Raw genomic sequence first — 23,753 nt, 5'->3', positions numbered from 1 at the left:
ATTCATGGGCACAAATGGCTCTAAGAATGATTGGAATGGGATGGTCCTAGAAGAGGTGCCAATCATGAAGAACTGGTTTTATATTACCTACAAGAAAGATCCGGTCTTGTACATTTACCACCTCCTGGATGTCTACCTGGAAGGCAACCTCCACATCATGCCAGGCTCTAAGGAAGAGTGGAGTGGCGTGGTCCCAGATGAGGTGCAGACCATAACGACCTGTTTCTACTTTGTCAACGAGAATGATCCGGTCCTGTACCTTTACCACCATCATGATGATTCCATTGAAGGCAACCTCCACATCACGCCTGAATGTCCTCCAGTAGAGGTGACTTTGGAATTAGGCAGGGATTCCTTGGAGGGCAAAAGAGTGCAGTACAACAAAAAAGATGGAACCCAAGAGATAGGTAAAATTATTTGCCAAGTTCCCAACAAACCTTCTGTGTATTTCATCAAGTTTGATAATGACTTCCATATCTATGTCTATGATTTGGTGAAGATCTGTTAAAGTGAAATTCTCAAATTTTGAGGGGCAGACTTAATGCTCTCTTTGGGAATGTGTTTTTTCAGAGATACCTCAGGTCTTCTATGAATCCTGGTATCTTTTCCAATGGATTATTCTTTCTCAAAGAATAAAAATTTGTTAACATGTTGTGTTATTTGTTCAACGATGGATTGTGTTTGGTGGATGGGGCATCACAGAAATACATGCCTCAGAACAAAGCAGGATTTATGGTCTTTTCCCCTTGGGGAATAAAGGACTGGGGATGCGTGGTGTGGTAAAGGACAAGATGGCTGTCAAAGAAGCAGTGGGGAGGGGACAAAAAGTTGTATGATCTCGGGGCGGTATGAAGCTTGAGGGAAAACCATGTCAAATTGAAAGATGTGACCGATATCAGCGTGAGGTATATGGACTTAAGAGGATAAAGAGTAGATTAATCAGGAAGGGACACAAATGTATACTCAAAATCAGAGAAAATTAGGTTTCATTTGATGAATGGTTTAATTCATACTGGCTGTAAGTCAAAGGATGTTTGATCTCCACTAGAGCATGTTGCTTAGTGAAAAGTGTCTCTGCTCAGTTGCTCTTCTCCAGTAAGTTGGACATCAAGCTACCTACTTAGTTTTGCCAGAATTCTGTCTGCCACCTACTTTGTCATGCCTGGATTCGGTATGGCTTGAACTCTCATAGGTCTTATCCATGCCATCCAACCCTTGTCAGTTCATTTAAATAATTGCCTTGCCATATCTGGAAACAGTGTTCCCTTTCATTGATCATGTTCTGTAGTACTTGGGCTATAAAACTCATGAACACACTCACCCACAAACAGGATAAACATGTACATATGTTGCCCACTAGTGTGTGACATGCACACATATGATGAATGCACCGAACTCCATAATATCAGTAAAGTAGGGAATCCATGATGCTAGGTGGAGTCTGGCAAAGACCCCACACACCCATCAAACCGCCAAATACCAGTATGGTACTGATGTCTGACTCCCATCCTGTAAGGAACCTGCCATCCTGTAACTGGGCTATTTTTGGTTCCTTCATCTTCACAAACTTGGTTAAAATGTGAGAGTTGTCAAACTGGGAGTTAGGGTCCAGCATGTAGATCAGCTGTCCCAGGTCAGGTGATTTGGCTACAATTTGGGTGAGAAATTGTACCAGGGAATTCTGGTACACCCTCTCCTCTTCTTCTCCCTGTCCTCATCATCACTCTTGTGGGTGGGCCTGGAGCACAAAGAAGGTAAAATTGAATAAGCCTCCTCCTTAGTGGAAAACCTTGTCAATCCTTAATTTGACCTGACTCTCTGAGGGAATGCAGCACATTTTTTCCTACTAGGTCTCCTCATTCATTGGTTCACTCATTTTTCCAATGAATGATTGAATTCATCCATTCTTCCTTGTCTCTCTCTCTTCTTTCTTCCCTCCTTCCATTTCCCCCTTGATTGTAGAAATTTGAGCAGCAGGGCTGCATCCCCATGCGGCCGCCTTGTAAGGTTATGTTCCGAAATAACAACACAAAATTATTCATTTCAACACTGCCTGCCCCATTATTTTCAGCCTCTTAACCCATGTCTAATAATGTATGTTGCAGCACGATGTGCGCTTAGAAAGAAAGATTTAGCATGTCTGACCTGGTGGCTGGCTGTATCGCCATCTGCCTCAGAGTGCAGAGCTACCATTTCTGCCCATGGGAGAGGTGCATGGCATCTCTAAGCTCAATTCCTATTCCTCCCAGCATTCTCTTATGTTTATTCCACCCACCTAAGTTCTAACCTTTCAGGACAAACAGTTTCTTTATTTAATTAATCAATGACCTATACTCCATCATTACTCCTATTTCTGTTTAAACAAGTACGGAATCTTTAACTTTAACATAGCAAAATTACATATAACAAAACAGTTATCAAGCAAGAATTACAGTTACAATATTTATATCTATTTTATCTTTTATCATAACAATGGAAAACTATAATTATCTATCTATTCTTCAACTCCATCAGAGACTCCAGAATAATACAGTATTACCTAAGCAAACAAAAAGTAAGCCATTTTCAAACTCTAGAAATGACAGAGACATCTCGCTGCCTGGACAGTCACCCAAAGTTCCTCTGTACCGTTGGGGTTTCCATCCTCAGCCTACAGGCCCATAGTTTCCAGCAGACATTTCCATGAAGCAGGAAATTTCAAAGGCAGTCACTATCTGCTTGTCTTGAAGAATGTTTTGCTGACCCTTTCCTGAATCAGGAACACGAAAAGATCATCTTACCTTTAGGCAAGTTCAGTAGTCCTCTCTCTGAGTGTTTTCTGTGTACAGTTTATGCAACAATCCAGGCAAGAGCAGTTTCTTCCCCAAATGGCTATCAAACTCCATAAGGATCCTCTGTGATGCCCATCTTCTTCCTGAAGTAGATATGTGCTGCCAAGAGTAGAGTGTCTCACTGTCATGAAAAACCCTAAGGTACTAAAACATTAAATAGCCTATTTTGTAGTCTAGAGAGTTATGAATAATGCCTATCTGACTGAAATATATATATCTATGTAGCTAGAAAATCTAACTAACATGACTACAAACTTGACTATTATTAATGATTATCCATTAATAACCTATATACATTATATTTTTTAATGAACTACACAATCACAATACCTTAATTAAGATCAAAAATGCATATACATTTAACAAAATTGACCTAAAATCTCTATCAGTAAAGCAAAATCTATACTAATGCAAATATTCATATCTATATCACATCCCACTTTAAATGTAAAAGAACGTTTATAAGCCATATTTGGGAACGTGGGTGCAGTTTTTTCTCTCCAAAATGCTTCCTGCTGAATGGTGGCATCATTATTGATTTATCTCAGTTGGCAGTTGAGCGAATCAATTTTTTAAAGGTGTTCACAGCAACCTTTAAGTAGGGAGTGGTCCATCCTACCATATTAGGATAGAGGCATCCACAGACTATCACCCTCTGTGAAAACACAATAGAAATTCCTTTCCAAAGCATCATGTCCTTAGATCCAAATTTCAAAGTCAAGGCATTTCAAAATATCTATGTTGGATTATTTCAGCAGCTTTTATAAAGAAACATCTTTTAGCAGCTATTGCTACTGCCTCAAAATTCAAATGATTCAAAAAAAGCATAATAGCATACAATATCAAAATTCGCTGTGAATTTTCCATCTTTGTGCGCTTCAATTTAACCTCTATTTTGTTTATTTTTCCTTTTTATTTTTTGCCTTTTGAGACAGGTTCTCTGTATCTTTGACCTGGAATAACTCTGTATACCTGTCTGTCCTTGAAGTCTCAGAGATCTGCCTCTCTCTGCCTTTCAGGCATTGGGATTAAAGATGTATGCTACTACACATTGAACTCACAAAGATCTGTTTGTCTCTGCCTTCAAGGCACTGGGCTTAAAGGCGTGTGCTACCTCACCTTGAAGGTACAGAGGTCAATCTCCCTCTGCCTCCCATGTGTTGGGTTTACAGGTGTGTACTACCACACCCAACAACTTGCTTCCTTTTTTTAACTTTAAGAACTTCAAATTTTAGCCTGCACATATTTTTAACACACTGTAAATCATTTAAAAATTTTCTTTGTCTTTGAATCCTTGTTTATTTTATGTCTCTCTCTGTTTTTCTGACCACATGAGTCTTTCATTTACCAAGCAATCTCAGTAGGACTAAAGCCGTGGCTTTGCTGGCCAGATGTAGCCCATTCCTTAGCTTTCTGCCATTCCAACCTTGTGGCTGAGGTACCGAACAGAGCCGCATTCAGTGCCACAAGTCTACAGTGTTTCAAGGTCCTTGCCATCAAAGAGGCTGCAACAGACAACACTCAAGCCCTCTTTCTGTAGCTGGCCCTCCTTCCTCAAACAGTCAGAGTTTGCCCAGGCAGGATGGCCCAGAAAGCCGGCATTTTAAAACAACACAGTTTTTTTTCCTGCTACTGCTTAAAACATACAAGCATTCAGTTGGCTTTTATCAACACCATTTAAATGTTTTGTGGCAGGACCTCTTAAGGGCTGCAGGGTTTTGCAGCTGAAGCTGAGTCAGCAAGCCTCTTTTAGATGAGAGCCCTTGCTTTCTTCTAGCAAGCAGAGCAGACCGAGAAATCGCTGCTACCAAGAAAACATGCTTTACACTTTCCCAAGCATTCTCAGGCTTTCAGTGGATTCAGTTGTCCAAAAGGCTGCAAGCCATTCTGTAGTTATTTGAGCAGCGAGGCTGTGTCCCCAGCACCATGGCCGCATGAAGGTTATGCCTGAAATAAATACACAAAAACTGTATTCTTTTAAACACTGCTGGCCCATTAGATTCAGCATTTTAACCCATTTCTAATAATCAGTGTAGTATAACGAGGTGCACTTACCAGGAAAAATTCAGCATGTCTGACATGGTGGCTGGCTGCATCGACATCTGCCTCAGAGAGCAGAGCTATGGCATCTGCCGGGGAGAGGGGAGCATGGCTTCTCTGAGCTCACTCCCTCTTCCTCCCGGAATTCTATTTTGTTTACTCCACCTACCTATGTTCTAACCTATCAGCTGAAGCGGATTCTTTCTTTAATTAATCAATAAACTTCTTCTGTCACTTTATCCTTTCAACAGCTTGCCCATATAAATCTCCCATGTGTCTTCTGTTGTATAATCTTTCATTTGTAAAGAACTTGCACTCTCAAAGGAGGATTTTTCTGACATCTCTGTGGATGGAGATCATATGAGGAAGATCAGATGAGCAACCATGACCACTCTAATGCTGTAGAGTTAGGTGGACCAGAGATTGATGGCTGACATTCCTGTGCTATGCATCAGATGCCCCTGAACTCTGGCCCTGTTGACAGACAGGCAGACATCAAGTTGGTCACACATACTTAACTCGAGTTCACAGATACTGTAAATGGAGTTTTAATTCTTCTCCTAAACTAATAAAAAAAACCAAGATTAGAAGAAGAGAAGAGCCTGAAGTAAGGCCTCAAAATGGGTCATTTTGCAAAGGAAAGGTTACCTGCCTCCATGTATGCTGTCTCCCTTTCTTAGTCAAATCCATCCTTCCAGTGTTTAGCTAACAGCTAACCATAGGATTGAACCCACCTGCCTTTGATTTCTGAAATAAGTGCTGTCCACTTAAGGTCTCATAACAGCACAGGAAGGTTTGTAAGACTGTCCCAGCAACAATTTAAAGCAATTCTAGGACACCAAAGATGCAGCAAATTTGGTTAATTGGTAATATAGATCGTTCTGATGGGACAAAATAATTTAGAATTAAAAAAAAAACAGATTGTTGTACTCACGATGAATTTATGTGATATGGCACACACAGGCTTCTGGTTCTGAATACTTCATGCTCGGTGGGTTTTGGAGATTGTCGTGACCCTGAACCTAGCTGGAGGCTTTGGGGCCTTGAAAGGACAAGACTTAATATTTCAGGACATCCTTGTACTTGGTGCCCACTGTTTACTGATTTCCTTACAGAGAATGAGCAGCCATCTACTCCTGCTGCCATGCCTTCCCCACATGAACAGAGAGAAGACCCTATACACACAGGTCGCTTGTATCACATATGAAACCATAAGTCACAAACAAACTCCCACAGCAGTTTAGAATTGTGATTAATAGAATGATTAGTTCTTGAAAGGGGAAAAACTTAGAGATCACAATCCCTTACAAAAGCCCTCTGCAGGATCAGAAAAGGAGCCTAGTAGCCGGAAGGGAAGCTCAAGCAAGAGATCAAGCTGAAGGTAGAAGTTGCTTTTTAAAAGAGAGAGAGACCACAACTCAATGGGCTGGTATCTCAGTGGCTATTCAGGAAACATCACAGTGAAAGGATCTGCTTCATGCATGAGAGTCACCGATGATTTCCCTTTAAGAAAAAAACCCATCAAAACTCCCAATAACATCATCAGCATTCAACAACATGTCTATGATTTCTTTGCCTTGCCTTTGATTGTGCAGTAAATGATGCTGATAGTTAATCTGTGCAATTAATGCAAATTTTCTTGTAACTGACTAGACAGAATTGACAGGTTATCTTAAACACAGCAAGGAGTCACCCTATGATGGAACTGGTTCATCATCACCTGTGTGACAGTGACATAATTAAGATCTTTCCTTTGTCTATAAATCTCATTATGTTCAACATGATATGTTGTCATACAGATTTCTTAGGGTTTTGTCCCACTGGTGGTTTCCTTGGTATGCTTACATAATTTTTGCCAGATCCAATCAGTTTTGCCATGCACTCTCAGCTCCACGTCATTGTGTTCCCCTTATGTTCCAGTCCAGGCATTTTAGACCTCTTGTAACTGTTGTAAGAATATCTCATGTTCCACCTAAATGATTTAGGATTTTATTTAGGCTGGGTTTTATCTTCCATCACTGAGTTCATTGACTTTCCTTGGGCGTAATTCCTGGGACACTGAGCCTAACTCCTGGGGGATTCCTCCAGTTATTTCTCCTTGATGAGACAGTTTACACTCTCACTATTACTGTGAGAGTGTTTCTGTAGCAAATATTCTTCTCAAGATGAGAAGAAACTTCAATATTACTATCCATTAGTTATTGTGATTTAAATACACACACACAAACACACACAAGTTAATTCACATACACTGATGATATCTCAATTTATGGGGCCATTCTCTGGATGTCAAGATCGATATCTCTCGAGTGGTTCTCAGAAGGCCATAGGGTGACCCTCTCTAGGTACTTAAACAGGGAGGAGAAATTGTCCGCACTGTGACATGTCCCTAGGAACTATGTGTGCCTTGTCCCATAGTCAGACTGATGACTGACTATCTTGAAAACCACCATGGAACTTTTGTTTGGCAAATGATGGAGATCAAGTCAGGGTCAAAATCAGAAAACTAGATGGAGCTTCCAAGCTCCAGTGGAAGAGCAGATGGATGGAGAAAAAGAGCAAGGATGTCAGGAATATAAGGGCTTGGTCCACACTATGAGACACTGTGCCTGAACTAAGGGGATTTCAACTAATCCAGTGACCTGGGAATGAAAGAACATGGGATCAAACTGGAAGCTCTGAATGTGGCTGACAATTGGGGCAGACGGAGAAGCCAAAGATAATGGCACTGTCACTTGTCTGCATATCATACACTGGCTTTTTGTGATCACATTTTTGGTGGATGCATACCTTGCTAAATCTGGATGGATGAAGGGTGGGCTTGGACTTCCCACAGCTAAAGTACCCTGCCCTCTATTTGGACTGGTGTTTGAGTGGAGAGGTTTATTTGCGGAGCAAGAAGAATGTGGGAGGAGGAAGAGAAGTGGAAAGTTTGATAATTATAATTATGAAGTAATGGAAATATCAATAGAAAATAACCAATGAGGACATTGGAGCTAGGAAAAAAAAACATTCATGTGAGTTGTTGACTCAGACCAAAAATTATTTTACAGAAAAAAAAAAACACATAAAGGGGTTGAGTTGCTTGGAAATTATGACTCAAGTAATTGGGAAGAAGATTGGGGTTTTTATTTTGGGTCTTCATGGGGCTGTATGAGCAGCATTTTAGGACCTGTGTGCTGGATATTTCTGGGGGTTAGTAGGGAAGAAACCTGGCTAGGAGGAGTTTTATGACATAAGTAGAGCCTTGATGATGTCACAAAGCTTTGGTTGGGCGTGGCAACTCTGTTCCACATGAAGCACTAGTCTTTTGTGAAGGTGGGCTTACTATCTTCACGGTGGCTGAGGAGGTCAGTTCAGTTCTTGGGCTCCACAACTGTGCAACCGAATTTCCAGAAGTTGGAATCTAGAGAGCCAAGATATTTTCTTTTGGTAAATATGTTTAGGAAGCAACTAGGACCTCTGTAGTCAAAGAAAGGTTTCTTTCAAATCTGCTCTGGGTCCAAAATGTATGTCGTTAACAGCTCCTATATTTGATAGCTGGGGGACGGTTAATGTCAGGTATTCTCCCCACTCTATCTTTGCTAAAAATGTCCAATTCCTCAGTCCACTTAAATGGCAAAGATCCTCTTTGTCCATATGTGTTTTAAAAGATAATTATTTCTAATAGGTGCTGTTGCACAGATTAATATTTCTTTCTTTTGGCAGTTTGACTCACAGTACTCACTTCTCTAATGAAGATACAGAATATCTTTATGTAATCAACCTGGATCTGGATCAGGAGACACAATAGAGAGAGCCAGTGGACTGGAGTGCCATGACCTTGGGCTGGTGGTTATAGATCAGCCAACTAACCAGTAGCTTGAGTGGTAAGGGGAGGAGTGGCTGTTCTTTGAATTCTCTGCCATCTGTTCAGATATTTCTTTCCCACTTTATGTATAGGCATAGCTTCCTCTCTCATTGATATAGTAAGTCAGGAAGTAGGTTTCTCAGTAGAGGTCAATTGCATTTTGCAGCAGGAATATGTCTCTGATACACATATACTGAGCTGTAGACAACAGTTTGATAATTTTCCTATTAATTTCTTAAGAACATATTCCATTTAGGTATCCAAATCTATTCAGCCCTGCCTTTTTCACCTGCTCCAAAGTTATTCCTAAAAAGAGCCTTGACCTCACATGCTCACCTTCTTATCCTTGCAGGCACTTATGGTGGAGGAAACCACTTTGTGTCTGATTTAAACTGAAGAGTTCTTCCTATGCAGAGATTGGCAGCTATGAAGCCCAAGCACAGAAACAGAGCCAAGAGACAGTGGAACAGGAGTGCTGTGGCCTATCTCAGAAAGTCTCCCGCCATGATGAAGATGCCTCTTAGTATGAGAGGCATGCCACATCTCCAGAAGAAGAATGGGCCATCGCTCCAGAAGCAAAAACTTAGTAAGCCTTTTGAGGCCCTGGAGAATATTGTTGGCCGCAGAATTTCTCATGGCTGGAAGGAAGCCAATGAACCAGTCACCCATTGGAAAGCCATCATTCTAGATCAACTGCCAACATATCCCTCTCTCTATTTGTTGAAATATGATGGGATTGATTGTGTCTATGGCTTGGAGCTTCATAGTGATGAAAGGATTTTAAACCTGAAGATCCTGCCTAACAATGTGCCATTTCCTCAGGTGACAGACACTCATCTCTCAAACACCATAGTTGGCAGAGCAGTGAAACATTCATTCATGGGCACAAATGGCTCTAAGAATGACTGGAACGGGATGGTCCTAGAAGAGTTGCCAATCATGAAGACCTGGTTTTATATTACCTACAAGAAAGATCCGGTCTTGTACATTTACCACCTCCTGGATGACTACCTGGAAGGCAACGTCCACATCATGCCAGGCTCTAAGGAAGAGTGGAGTGGCGTGGTCCCAGATGAGGTGCAGACCATAACGACCTGTTTCTACATTGTCAACGAGAATGATCCGGTCCTGTACCTTTACCACCATCATGATGATTCCATTGAAGGCAACCTCCACATCACGCCTGAATGTCCTCCAGTAGAGGTGACTTTGGAATTAGGCAGGGATTCCTTGCAGGGCAAAAGAGTGCAGTACAACAAAAAAGATGGAACCCAAGAGATAGGTAAAATTATTTGCCAAGTTCCCAACAAACCTTCTGTGTATTTCATCAAGTTTGATAATGACTTCCATATCTATGTCTATGATTTGGTGAAGATCTGTTAAAGTGAAATTCTCAAATTTGGAGGGGCAGACTTAATTCTCTCTGTGGGAATGTGTTTTTTCAGAGATACCTCAGGTCTTCTATGAATCCTGGTATCTTTTCCAATGGATTATTCTTTCTCAAAGAATAAAAAATTGTTAACATGTTGTGTTATTTGGTCAATGATGGATTGTTTTTGGTGGATGGGGCATCACAGAAATACATGCCTCAAAACAAAGCAGGATTTATGGTCTTTTCCCCTTGGAGAGTAAAGGACTGGGGATGCGTGGTGTGGTAAAGGACAAAATGGCTGTCAAGGAAGCAGTGAAGAGGGGACAAAAAGTTGTATGATCTCGGGGCGGTATGAAGCTTGAGGGAAAACCATGTCAAATGGAAAGATGTGACCGAGATCAGCGTGAGGTATTGGGACTTAAGAGGATAAAGAGTAGATTAATCAGGAAGGGACACAAATGTATACTCAAAATCAGAGAAAATTAGGTTTCATTTGATGACTGGTTTAATTCGTACTGGCTATAAGTCAAAGGATGTTTGATCTCCACTAGAGCATGTTGCTTAGTGAAAAGTGTCTCCGCTCAGTTGCTCTTCTCCCGTAAGTTGGACATCAAGCTACCTACTTAGTTTTGCCAGAATTCTGTTTGCCACCTACTTTGTCATGCCTGGATTCGGTATGCCTTGAACTCTCATAGGTCTTATCCATGCCATCCAACCCTTGTCAGTTCATTTAAATAATTGCCCTGCCATATCCTGAAAACAGTATTCCCTTTAATTGATCATGTTCTGTAGTACTTGGGCTATAAAACTCATGAACACACTCACCCACACACAGGATATACATGTACATATGATGCCCACTAGTGTGTGACATGCACACATATGATGAATGCACCGAACTCCATAATATCAGTAAAGTAGGGAATCCATGATGCTAGGTGGAGTCTGGCAAAGACCCCACAGACCCATCAAACCGCCAAATACCAGTATGGTACTGATGTCTGACTCCCATCCTGTAAGGAACCTGCCATCCTGTAACTGGGCTATTTTTGGTTCCTTCATCTTCACAAACTTGTTTAAAATGTTAGAGTTGTCAAACTGGGAGTTAGGGTCCAGCATGTAGATCAGCTGTCCCAGGTCAGGTGATTTGGCTACAATTTGGGTGAGAAATTGTACCAGGGAATTCTGGTACCCCCTCTCCTCTTGTTCTCCCTGTCCTCATCATCACTCTTGTGGGTGGGCCTGGAGCACAAAGAAGGTAAAATGGAATAAGCCTCCTCCTTAGTGGAAAACCTTGTCAATCCTTAATTTGACCTGACTCTCTGAGGGAATGCAGCACATTTTTTCCTACTAGGTCTTCTCATTCATTGGTTCACTCATTTTTCCAATGAATGATTGAATTCATCCATTCTTCCTTGTCTCTCTCTATTCTTTCTTCCCTTCTTCCATTTCCCCCTTGATTGTAGAAATTTGAGCAGCAGGGCTGCATCCCCATGGGGCCGCCTTGTAAGGTTATGCTCCGAAATAACAACACAAAACTATTCATTTCAACACTGCCTGCCCCATTATTTTCAGCCTCTTAACCCATGTCTAATAATGTATGTTGCAGCACGAGGTGCGCTTAGAAGGAAAGATTTAGCATGTCTGACCTGGTGCCTGGCTGTATCGCCATCTGCCTTAGAGTGCAGAGCTACCATTTCTGCCCATGGGAGAGGTGCATGGCATCTCTAAGCTCAATTCCTATTCCTCCCAGCATTCTCTTATGTTTATTCCACCCACCTATGTTCTAACCTTTCAGGCCAAACAGTTTCTTTATTTAATTAACCAATGACCTATACTCCATCATTACTCCTATTTCTGTTTAAACAAGAACGGAATCTTTAATTTTAACATAGCAAAATTACATATAACACAACAGTTATCAAGCAAGAATTACAGTTACAATATTTATATCTATTTTATCTTTTATCATAACAATGGAAAACTATAACTATCTATCTATTCTTCAACTCCATCAGAGACTCCAGGATAATACAGTATTACCTAAGCAAACAAAAAGTAAGCCATTTTCAAACTCTAGAAATGACAGAGACATCTCACTGCCTGGACAGTCACCCAAAGTTCCTCTGTACCGTTGGTGTTTCCACCCTCAGCCTACAGGCCCATAGTTTCAAGCAGACATTTCCATGAAGCAGGAAATTTCAAAGGCAGTCACTATCTGCTTGTCTTGAAGAATGTTTTGCTGACCCTTTCCTGAATCAGGAACACGAAAAGATCATCTCACCTTTTGGCAAGTTCAGTAGTCCTCTCTCTGAGTGTTTTCTGTGTACAGTTTATGCAACAATCCAGGCAAGAGCAGTTTCTTCCCCAAATGGCTATCAAACTCCATAAGGATCCTCTTTGATGTCCACCTTCTTCCTGAAGTAGATATGTGCTGCCAAGTGTAGAGTGTCTCACTGTCATGAAAAACCCTAAGGTACTAAAACATTAAATAGCCTATTTTGTAGTCTAGAGAGATATGAATAATGCCTATCTAACTGAAATATATATATCTATGTAGCTAGAAAATCTAACTAACATGACTACAAACTTGACTATTATTAATGATTATCCATTAATAACCTATATACATTATATTTTTAAATGAACTACACAATCACAATACCTTAATTAAGATCAAAAATGCATATACATATAACACAATTGACCTAAAATCTCTATCAGTAAAGCAATATCTATACTAATGCAAATATTCATATCTATATCACATCCCACTTTAAATGTAAAAGAATGTTTATAAGCCATATTTGGGAATGTGGGTACAGTTTTTTCTCTCCAAAATGTTTCCTGCTGAATGGTGGCATCATTATTGATTTATCTCAGTTGGCAGTTGAGCGAAGCAATTTTTTAAAGGTGTTCACAGCAACCTTTAATTAGGGCGTGGTCCGTCCTACCATATTAGGATAGAGGCATCCACAGACTATCACCCTCTGTGAAAACAAAATAGAAACTCCTTTCCAAAGCATCATGTCCTTAGATCCAAATTTCAAAGTCAAGGCATTTTCAAAATATCTATGTTGGATTATTTCAGCAGCTTTTATAAAGAAACATCTTTTAGCAACTATTGCTACTGCCTCAAAATTCAAATGATTCAAAAACAGCATAATAGCATACAATATCAAAATTTGCTGTGAATTTTCCATCTTTGTGTGCTTCAATTTAACCTCTATTTTGTTTATTTTTCCTTTTTATTTTTTGCCTTTGAGACAGGTTCTCTGTATCTTTGACCTGGAATAACCTTGTATACCTGTCTGTCCTTGAAGTCTCAGAGATCTGCCTCTCTCTGCCTTTCAGGCATTGGGATTAAAGGTGTATGCTACTACACATTGTACTCACAAAGATCTGTTTGTCTCTGCCTTCAAGGCACTGGGATTAAAGGCGTGTGCTACCTCACCTTGAAGGTACAGAGGTCAATCTCCCTCTGGCTCCCATGTGTTGGGTTTACAGGTGTGTACTACCACACCCAACAACTCTCTTCCTTTTTTTTAACTTTAAGAACTTCAAATTTTAGCCTGCACATATTTTTAACACACTGTAAATCATTTAAAAATTTTCTTTGTCTTTGAATCTCTCTTTACTCTATTTCTCTCTCTGTTTTTCTGACCACATGAGTCTTTCATTTACCAAGCAATCTCAGTAGGACTAAAGCCGTGGCTTTGCTGGCCAGATGTAGCCCTTTCCTTAGCTTTCTGCCATTCCAACCTTGTGGCTGAGGTACCGAACAGAGCCGCATTCAGTGCCACAAGTCTACAGTGTTTCAAGGTCCTTGCCATCAAAGAGGCTGCAACAGACAACACTCAAGCCCTCTCTCTGTAGCTGGCCCTCCTTCCTCAAACAGTCAGAGTTTGCCCAGGCAGGATGGCCCAGAGAGCCGGCATTTTAAAACAACACAGTCTTTTTTCCTGCTAATGCTGAAAAACATACAAGCAATCAGTTGGCTTTTATCAACACCATTTAACTGTTTTGTGGCAGGACCTCTTAAGGGCTGCAGGGTTTTGCAGCTGAAGCTGAGTCAGCAAGCCTCTTTTAGATGAGAGCCCTTGCTTTCTTCTAGCAAGGAGAGCAGACCGAGAAATCGCTGCTAACAAGAAAACATGCTTTACTCTTTCCCAAGCTTTCTAGGCTTTCAGTGGATTCAGTTGTCCACAAGGCTGCAAGATCATTCTGTAGTTATTTGAGCAGCGAGGCTGTGTCCCCAGCACCACGGCCGCATGAAGGTTATGCCTGAAATAAATACACAAAACTGTATTCTTTTAAACACTGCTGGCCCATTAGATTCAGCATTTTAACCCATTTCTAATAATCAGTGTAGTATAAAGAGGTGCACTTACCAGGAAAAATTCAGCATGTCTGACATGGTGGCTGACTGCATCGACATCTGCCTCAGAGAGCAGAGCTATGGCATCTGCCGGGGAGAGGGGAGCATGGCTTCTCTGAGCTCACTACCTCTTTCTCCCGGCATTCTATTTTGTTTACTCCACCTACCTATGTTCTAACCTATCAGCTGATGCGGATTCTTTCTTTAATTAATCAATAAACTTCTTCTGTCACTTTATCCTTTCAACAGCTTGCCCATATAAATCTCCCATGTGTCTTCTGTTGTATAATCTTTCATTTGTAAAGAACTTGCACTCTCAGGGGAGGATTTTTCTGACATCTCTGTGGATGGAGATCATATGAGGAAGATCAGATGAGCAACCATGACAACTCTAATGCTGTAGAGTTAGGTGGACCAGAGATTGATGGCTGACATTCCTGTGCTATGCATCAGATGCACCTGAACTCTGGCCCTGTTGACAGACAGGCAGACATCAAGTTGGTCACACATACTTAACTCATTCAGGTTCACAGATACTGTAAATGGAGTTTTAATTCTTCTCCTAAACTAATAAAAAAACCAAGATTAGGAGAAGAGAAGAGCCTGAAGTAAGGCCTCAAAATGGGTCATTTTGCAAAGGAAAGGTTACCTGCCTCCATGTATGTTGTCTCCCGTTCTTAGTCAAATCCATCCTTCCAGTGTCTAGCTAACAGCTAACCATAGGATTGAACCCAACTGCCTTTGATTTCTGAAATAAGTGCTGTCCCCTTAAGGTCTCATAACAGCACAGGAAGGTTTGTAAGACTGTCCCAGCAACAATTTAAAGCAATTCTAGGACACCAAAGATGCAGCAAATTTGGTTAATTGGTAATATAGATCGTTCTGATGGGACAAAATAATTTAGAATTAAAAAAAAAAACAGATTGTTGTACTCACGATGAATTTATGTGATATGGCACACACAGGCTTCTGGTTCTGAATACTTCATGCTCAGTGGGTTTTGGAGATTGTCGTGACCCTGAACCTAGCTGGAGGCTTTGGGGCCTTGAAAGGACAAGACTTAATATTTCAGGACATCCTTGTACTTGGTCCCCACTGTTTACTGATTTCCTTACAGAGAATGAGCAGCCATCTACTCCTGCTGCCATGCCTTCCCCACATGAACAGAGAGAAGACCCTATACACACAGGTCGCTTGTATCACATGTGAAGGCATCAGTCACAAACAAACTCCCACAGTAGTTTAGAATTGTGATTAATAGAATGATAAGTTCTTGAAAGGGGAAAAACTTAGAGATCACAATCCCTGACAAAAGCCCTCTGCAGGATCAGAAAAGGAGCCTAGTAGCCGGAAGGGAAGCTCAAGCAAGAGATCAAGCTGAAGGTAGAAGTTGCTTTTTAAAAGAGAGAGAGACCACAACTCAATGGGCTGGTATCTCAGTGGCTATTCAGGTAACATCACAGAGAAAGGATCTGCTTCATGCATGAGAGTCACCGATGATTTCCCTTTAAGAAAAAAACCCATCAAAACTCCCAATAACATAATCAGCATTCAACAACATGTCTATGATTTCTTTGCCTTGCCTTTGATTGTGCAGTAAATGATGCTGATAGTTAATCTGTGCACTTAATGCAAATTTCCTTGTAACTGACTAGACAGAATTGACAGGTTATCTTTAACACAGCAGGGAGTCACTCTACGATGGAACTGGTTCATCATCACCTGTGTGACAGTGACATAATTAAGATCTTTCCTTTGTCTATAAATCTCATTATGTTCAACATGATATGTTGTCATACAGATTTCTTAGGGTTTTGTCCCACTGGTGGTTTCCTTGGTATGCTTACATAATTTTTGCCAGATCCAATCAGTTTTGCCATGCACTCTCAGCTCCACGTCATTGTGTTCCCCTTATGTTCCAGTCCAGGCATTTTAGACCTCTTGTAACTGTTGTAAGAGTATCTCATGTTCCACCTAAATGATTTAGGGTTTTATTTAGGCTGGGTTTTATCTTCCATCACTGAGTTCATTGACTTTCGTTGGGTGTAATTCCTGGGACACTGAGCCTAACTCCTGGGGGATTCCTCCAGTTATTTCTCCTTTCTTAGATAGTTTACACTCTCACTATGACTGTGAGAGTGTTTCTGTAGCAAATATTCTTCTCAAGATGAGAAGAAACTTCAATATTACAATCCATTTGTTATTGTGATTTAAATACACACACACAAACACACACAAGTTAATGCACTTACACTGATGATATCTCAATTTATGGGGCCATTCTGGGGATGTCAAGATCGATATCTCTCGAGTGGTTCTCAGGCCATAGGGTGACCCTCTCTAGGTACTTAAGCAGGGAGGAGAAGTTGACCGCACTGTGACATGTCCCTTGGAACTATGTGTGCCTTGTCCCATAGTCAGACTGATGACTGACTATCTTGAAAACCACCATGGAACTTTTGTTTGGCAAATGATGGAGATCAAGTCAGGGTCAAAATCAGAAAACTAGATGGAGCTTCCAAGCTCCAGTGGAAGAGCAGATGGATGGAGAAAAAGAGCAAGGATGTCAGGAATATAAGGGCTTGGTCCACACTATGAGACACTGTGCCTGAACTAAGGGGATTTCAACTAATCCAGTGACCTGGGAATGAAAGAACATGGGATCAAACTGGAAGCTCTGAATGTGGCTGACAATTGGGGCAGACGGAGAAGCCAAACATAATGGCACTGTCACTTGTCTGCATATCATACACTGGCTTTTTGTGATCATATTTTTTGTGGATGCATACCTTGCTAAATCTGGATGGATGAAGGGTGGGCTTGGACTTCCAACAGCTCAAAGTACCCTGCCCTCTATTTGGACTGGTGTTTGAGTGGAGAGGTTTATTTGCGGAGCAAGAAGAATGTGGGAGGAGGAAGAGAAGTGGAACGTTTGATAATTATTATTATGAAGTAATGGAAATATCAATAGAAAATAACCAATGAGGACATTGGAGGTAGGAAAAAAAACATTCACGTGAGTTGTTGACTCAGACCAAAAATTATTTTACAGAAAAATAAAAAACACATAAAGGGGTTGAGTTACTTGGAAAATATGACTCAAGTAATTGGGAAGAAGATTGGGGTTTTTATTTTGGGTCTTCATGGGGCTGTATGAGCAGCATTTTAGGACCTGTATGCTGGATATTTCTGGGGGTTAGTAGGGAAGAAACCTGGCTAGGAGGAGTTTTATGACATAAGTAGAGCCTTGATGATGTCACAAAGCTTTGGTTGGGGGTGGCAACTCTGTTGCACATGAAGCACTAGTCTTCTGTGAAGGTGGGCTTACTATCTTCACGGTGGCTGAGGAGGTCAGTTCAGCTCTTGGGCTCCACAACTGTGCAACCGAATTTCCAGAAGTTGGAATCTAGAGAGCCAAGATATTTTCTTTTGGTAAATATGTTTAGGAAGCAACTAGGACCTCTGTAGTCAAAGAAAGGTTTCTTTCAAATCTGCTCTGGGTCCAAAATTTATGTCGTTAACAGCTCCTATATTGGATAGCTGGGGGACGGTTAATGTCAGGTATTCTCCCCACTCTATCTTTGCTAAAAATGTCCAATTCCTCAGTCCACTTAAATGGCAAAGATCCTATTTGTCCCTATGTGTTTTAAAAGATAATTATTTCTAATAGGTGCTGTTGCACAGATTAATGTTTCTTTCTTTTGGCAGTTTGACTCACAGTACTCACTTCTCTAATGAAGATACAGAATATCTTTATGTAATCAACCTGGATCTGGATCAGGAGACACAATAGAGAGAGCCAGTGGACTGGAGTGCCATGACCTTGGGCAGGTGGTTATAGATCAGCCAACTAACCAGTAGCTTGAGTGGTAAGGAGAGGAGTGGCTGTTCTTTGAATTCTTTGCCATCTGTTCAGATATTTCTTTCTCACTTTAGGTATAGGCATAGCTTCCTCTCTCATTGATATAGTAAGTCAGGAAGTAGGTTTCTCAGTAGAGGTCAATTGCATTTTGCCGCAGGAATATGTCTCTGATACACATATACTGAGCTGTAGACAAGAGTTTGATAATTTTCCTATTAATTTCTTAAGAACATATTCCATTTAGGTATCCAAATCTATTCAGCCCTGCCTTTTTCACCTGCTCCAAAGTTATTCCTAAAAAGAGCCTTGACCTCACATGCTCACCTTCTTATCCTTGCAGGCACTTATGGTGGAGGAAACCACTTTGTGTCTGATTTAAACTGAAGAGTTCTTCCTATGCGGAGATTGGCAGCTATGAAGCCCAAGCACAGAAACAGAGCCAAGAGACAGTGGAACAGGAGTGCTGTGGCCTATAACAGAAAGTCTCCCGCCACGATGAAGATGCCTCTTAGTATGAGTTGCATGCCACATCTCCAGAAGAAGAATGGGCCATCGCTCCAGAAGCAAAAACTTAGTAAGCCTTTTGAGGCCCTGGAGAATATTGTTGGCCGCAGAATTTCTCATGGCTGGAAGGAAGCCAATGAACCAGTCACCCATTGGAAAGCCATCATTCTAGATCAACTGCCAACATATCCCTCTCTCTATTTGTTGAAATATGATGGGATTGATTGTGTCTATGGCTTGGAGCTTCAAAGTGATGAAAGGATTTTAAACCTGAAGATCCTGCCTAATAATGTGCCATTTCCTCAGGTGACAGACACTCATCTCTCAAACACCATAGTTGGCAGAGCAGTGAAATATACATTCATGGGCACAAATGGCTCTAAGAATGACTGGAACGGGATGGTCCTAGAAGAGGTACCAATCATGAAGACCTGGTTTTATATTACCTACAAGAAAGATCCGGTCTTGTACATTTACCACCTCCTGGATGACTACCTGGAAGGCAACCTCCACATCTGCCAGGCTCTAAGGAAGAGTGGAGTGGCGTGGTCCCAGATGAGGTGCAGGCCATAACGATCTGTTTCTATATTGTCAACGAGAATGATCCGGTCCTGTACCTTTACCACCATCATGATGATTCCATTGAAGGCAACCTCCACATCACGCCTGAATGTCCTCCAGTAGAGGTGACTTTGGAATTAGGCAGGGATTCCTTGCAGGGCAAAAGAGTGCAGTACAACAAAAAAGATGGAACCCAAGAGATAGGTAAAATTATTTGCCAAGTTCCCAACAAACCTTCTGTGTATTTCATCAAGTTTGATAATGACTTCCATATCTATGTCTATGATTTGGTGAAGATCTGTTAAATTGAAATTCTCAAATTTTGAGGGGCAGACTTAATTCTCTCTTTGGGAATGTGTTTTTTCAGAGATACCTCAGGTCTTCTATGAATCCTGGTATCTTTTCCAATGGATTATTCTTTCTCAAAGAATAAAAATTTGTTAACATGTTGTGTTATTTGGTCAATGATGGATTGTGTTTGGTGGATGGGGCATCACAGAAATACATGCCTCCAAACAAAGCAGGATTTATGGTCTTTTCCCTTGGAGAGTAAAAGACTGGGGAAGCGTGGTGTGGTAAAGGACAAGATGGCTGTCAAGGAAGCAGTGGAGATGGGACAAAAAGTTGTATGATCTCGGGGCGGTATGAAGCTTGAGGGAAAACCATGTCAAATGGAAAGATGTGACCGATATCAGCGTGAGGTATTGGGACTTAAGAGGATAAAGAGTAGATTAATCAGGAAGGGACACAAATGTATACTCAAAATCAGAGAAAATTAGGTTTCATTTGATGAAAGGTTTAATTCGTACTGGCTGTAAGTCAAAGGATGTTTGATCTCCACTAGAGCATGTTGCTTAGTGAAAAGTGTCTCCGCTCAGTTGCTCTTCTCCAGTAAGTTGGACATCAAGCTACCTACTTAGTTTTGCCAGAATTCTGTCTGCCACCTACTTTGTCATGCCTTGATTCGGTATGCCTTGAACTCTCATAGGTCTTATCCATGCCCTCCAACCCTTGTCAGTTCATTTAAATAATTGCCCTGCCATATCTGGAAAACAGTGTTCCCTTTCATTGATCATGTTCTGTAGTACTTGGGCTATAAAACTCATGAACACACTCACCCACACACAGGATAAACATGTACATATGATGCCCACTAATGTGTGACATGCACACATATGATGAATGCAAGGAACTCCATAATATCAGTAAAGTAGGGAATCCATGACGCTAGGAGGAGTCCGGCAAAGACCCCACACACCCATCAAACCGCCAAATACCAGTATGGTACTGATATCTGACTCCCATCCTGTAAGGAACCTGCCATCTTTTAACTGGGCTATTTTTGGTTCCGTCATCTTCACAAACTTGGTTAAAATGTGAGAGTTGTCAAACTGGGAGTTAGGGTCCAGCATGTAGATCAGCTGTCCCAGGTCAGGTGATTTGGCTACAATTTGGGTGAGAAATTGTACCAGGGAATTCTGGTACACCCTCTCCTCTTCTTCTCCCTGTCCTCATCATCACTCTTGTGGGTGGGCCTGGAGCACAAAGAAGGTAAAATGGAATAAGCCTCCTCCTTAGTGGAAAACCTTGTCAATCCTTAATTTGACCTGACTCTCTGAGGGAATGCAGCACATTTTTTCCTACTAGGTCTCCTCATTCATTGCTTCACTCATTTTTCCAACGAATGATTGAATTCATCTATTCTTCCCTGTCTCTCTCTCTTCTTTTTTCCCTTCTTCCATTTCCCCCTTGATTGTAGAAATTTGAGCAGCAGGGCTGCATCCCCATGGGGCCGCCTTGTAAGGTTATGCTCCGAAATAACAACACAAAACTATTCATTTCAACACTGCCTGCTCCATTATTTTAGGCCTCTTAACCCATGTCTAATAATGTATGTTGCAGCACGAGGTGCGCTTAGAAGGAAAGATTTAGCATGTCTGACCTGGTGGCTGGCTGTATCGCCATCTGCCTCAGAGTGCAGAGCTACCATTTCTGCCCATGGGAGAGGTGCATGGCATCTCTAAGCTCAATTCCTATTCCTCCCAGCATTCTCTTATGTTTATTCCACCCACCTATGTTCTAACCTTTCAGGCCAAACAGTTTCTTTATTTAATTAACCAATGACCTATACTCCATCATTACTCCTATTTCTGTTTAAACAAGAACGGAATCTTTAATTTTAACATAGCAAAATTACATATAACAAAACAGTTATCGAGCAAGAATTACAGTTACAATATTTACATCTATTTTATCTTTTATCATAACAATGGAAAACTATAACTATCTATCTATATATTCTTCAACTCCATCAGAGACTCCAGAATAATACAGTATTACCTAAGCAAACAAAAAGTAAGCCATTTTCAAACTCTAGAAATGACAGAGACATCTCGCTGCCTGGACAGTCACCCAAAGTTCCTCTGTACCGTTGGTGTTTCCATCCTCAGCCTACAGGCCCATAGTTTCCAGCAGACATTTCCATGAAGCAGGAAATTTCAAAGGCAGTCACTATCTGCTTGTCTTGAAGAATGTTTTGCTGACCCTTTCCTGAATCAGGAACACGAAAAGATCATCTCACCTTTAGGCAAGTTCAGTAGTCCTCTCTCTGAGTGATTTCTGTGTACAGTTTATGCAACAATCCAGGCAAGAGCAGTTTCTTCCCCAAATGGCTATCAAACTCCATAAGGATCCTCTTTGATGTCCATCTTCTTCCTGAAGTAGATATGTGCTGCCAAGAGTAGAGTGTCTCACTGTCATGAAAAACCCTAAGGTACTAAAACATTAATTAGCCTATTTTGTAGTCTAGAGAGATATGAATAATGCCTATCTGACTGAAATATATATATCTATGTAGCTAGAAAATCTAACTAACATGACTACAAACTTGACTATTATTAATGATTATCCATTAATAACCTATATACATTATATTTTTAAATGAACTACACAATCACAATACCTTAATTAAGATCAAAAATGCATATACATATAACAAAATTGACCTAAAATCTCTATCAGTAAAGCAAAATCTATACTAATGCAAATATTCATATCTATATCACATCCCACTTTAAATGTAAAAGAACGTTTATAAGCCATATTTGGGAACGTGGGTGCAGTTTTTTCTCTCCAAAATGCTTCCTGCTGAATGGTGGCATCATTATTGATTTATCTCAGTTGGCAGTTGAGTGAAGCAAATTTTTAAAGGTGTTCACAGCAACCTTTAATTAGGGCGTGGTCCATCCTACCATATTAGGATAGAGGCATCCACAGACTATCACCCTCTGTGAAAACAAAATAGAAACTCCTTTCCAAAGCATCATGTCCTTAGATCCAAATTTCAAAGTCAAGGCATTTTCAAAATATCTATGTTGGATTATTTCAGCAGCTTTTATAAAGAAACATCTTTTAGCAGCTATTGCTACTGCCTCAAAATTCAAATGATTCAAAACGAGCATAATAGCATACAATATCAAAATTCGCTGTGAATTTTCCATCTTTGTGCGCTTCAATTTAACCTCTATTTTGTTTATTTTTCCTTTTTATTTTTTGCCTTTTGAGACAGGTTCTCTGTATCTTTGACCTGGAATAACTCTGTATACCTGTCTGTCCTTGAAGTCTCAGAGATCTGCCTCTCTCTGCCTTTCAGGCATTGGGATTAAAGGTGTATGCTACTACACATTGAACTCACAAAGATCTGTTTGTCTCTGCCTTCAAGGCACTGGGATTAAAGGTGTGTGCTACCTCACCTTGAAGGTACAAAGGTCAATCTCCCTCTGCCTCCCATGTGTTGGGTTTACAGGTGTGTACTACCACACCCAACAACTCTCTTCCTTTTTTTAACTTTAAGAACTTCAAATTTTAGCCTGCACATATTTTTAACACACTGTAAATCATTTAAAAATTTCCTTTGTCTTTGAATCTCTCTTTACTCTATTTCTCTCTCTGTTTTTCTGACCACATGAGTCTTTCATTTACCAAGCAATCTCAGTAGGACTAAAGCCGTGGCTTTGCTGGCCAGATGTAGCCCATTCCTTAGCTTTCTGCCATTCCAACCTTGTGGCTGAGGTACCGAACAGAGCCGCATTCAGTGCCACAAGTCTACAGTGTTTCAAGGTCCTTGCCATCAAAGAGGCTGCAACAGACAACACTCAAGCCCTCTTTCTGTAGCTGGCCCTCCTTCCTCAAACAGTCAGATTTTGCCCAGGCAGGATGGCCCAGAAAGCCGGCATTTTAAAACAACACAGTCTTTTTTCCTGCTAATGCTGAAAACATACAAGCAATCAGTTGGCTTTTATCAACACCATTTAACTGTTTTTTGGCAGGACCTCTTAAGGGCTGCAGGGTTTTGC

The sequence above is a fragment of the Microtus pennsylvanicus genome (genome assembly GCF_037038515.1).
Source record: "Microtus pennsylvanicus isolate mMicPen1 chromosome Y unlocalized genomic scaffold, mMicPen1.hap1 SUPER_Y_unloc_2, whole genome shotgun sequence".
NCBI lineage: Eukaryota > Metazoa > Chordata > Mammalia > Rodentia > Cricetidae > Microtus > Microtus pennsylvanicus.
Note: the sequence above shows the minus strand (reverse complement) of the source record.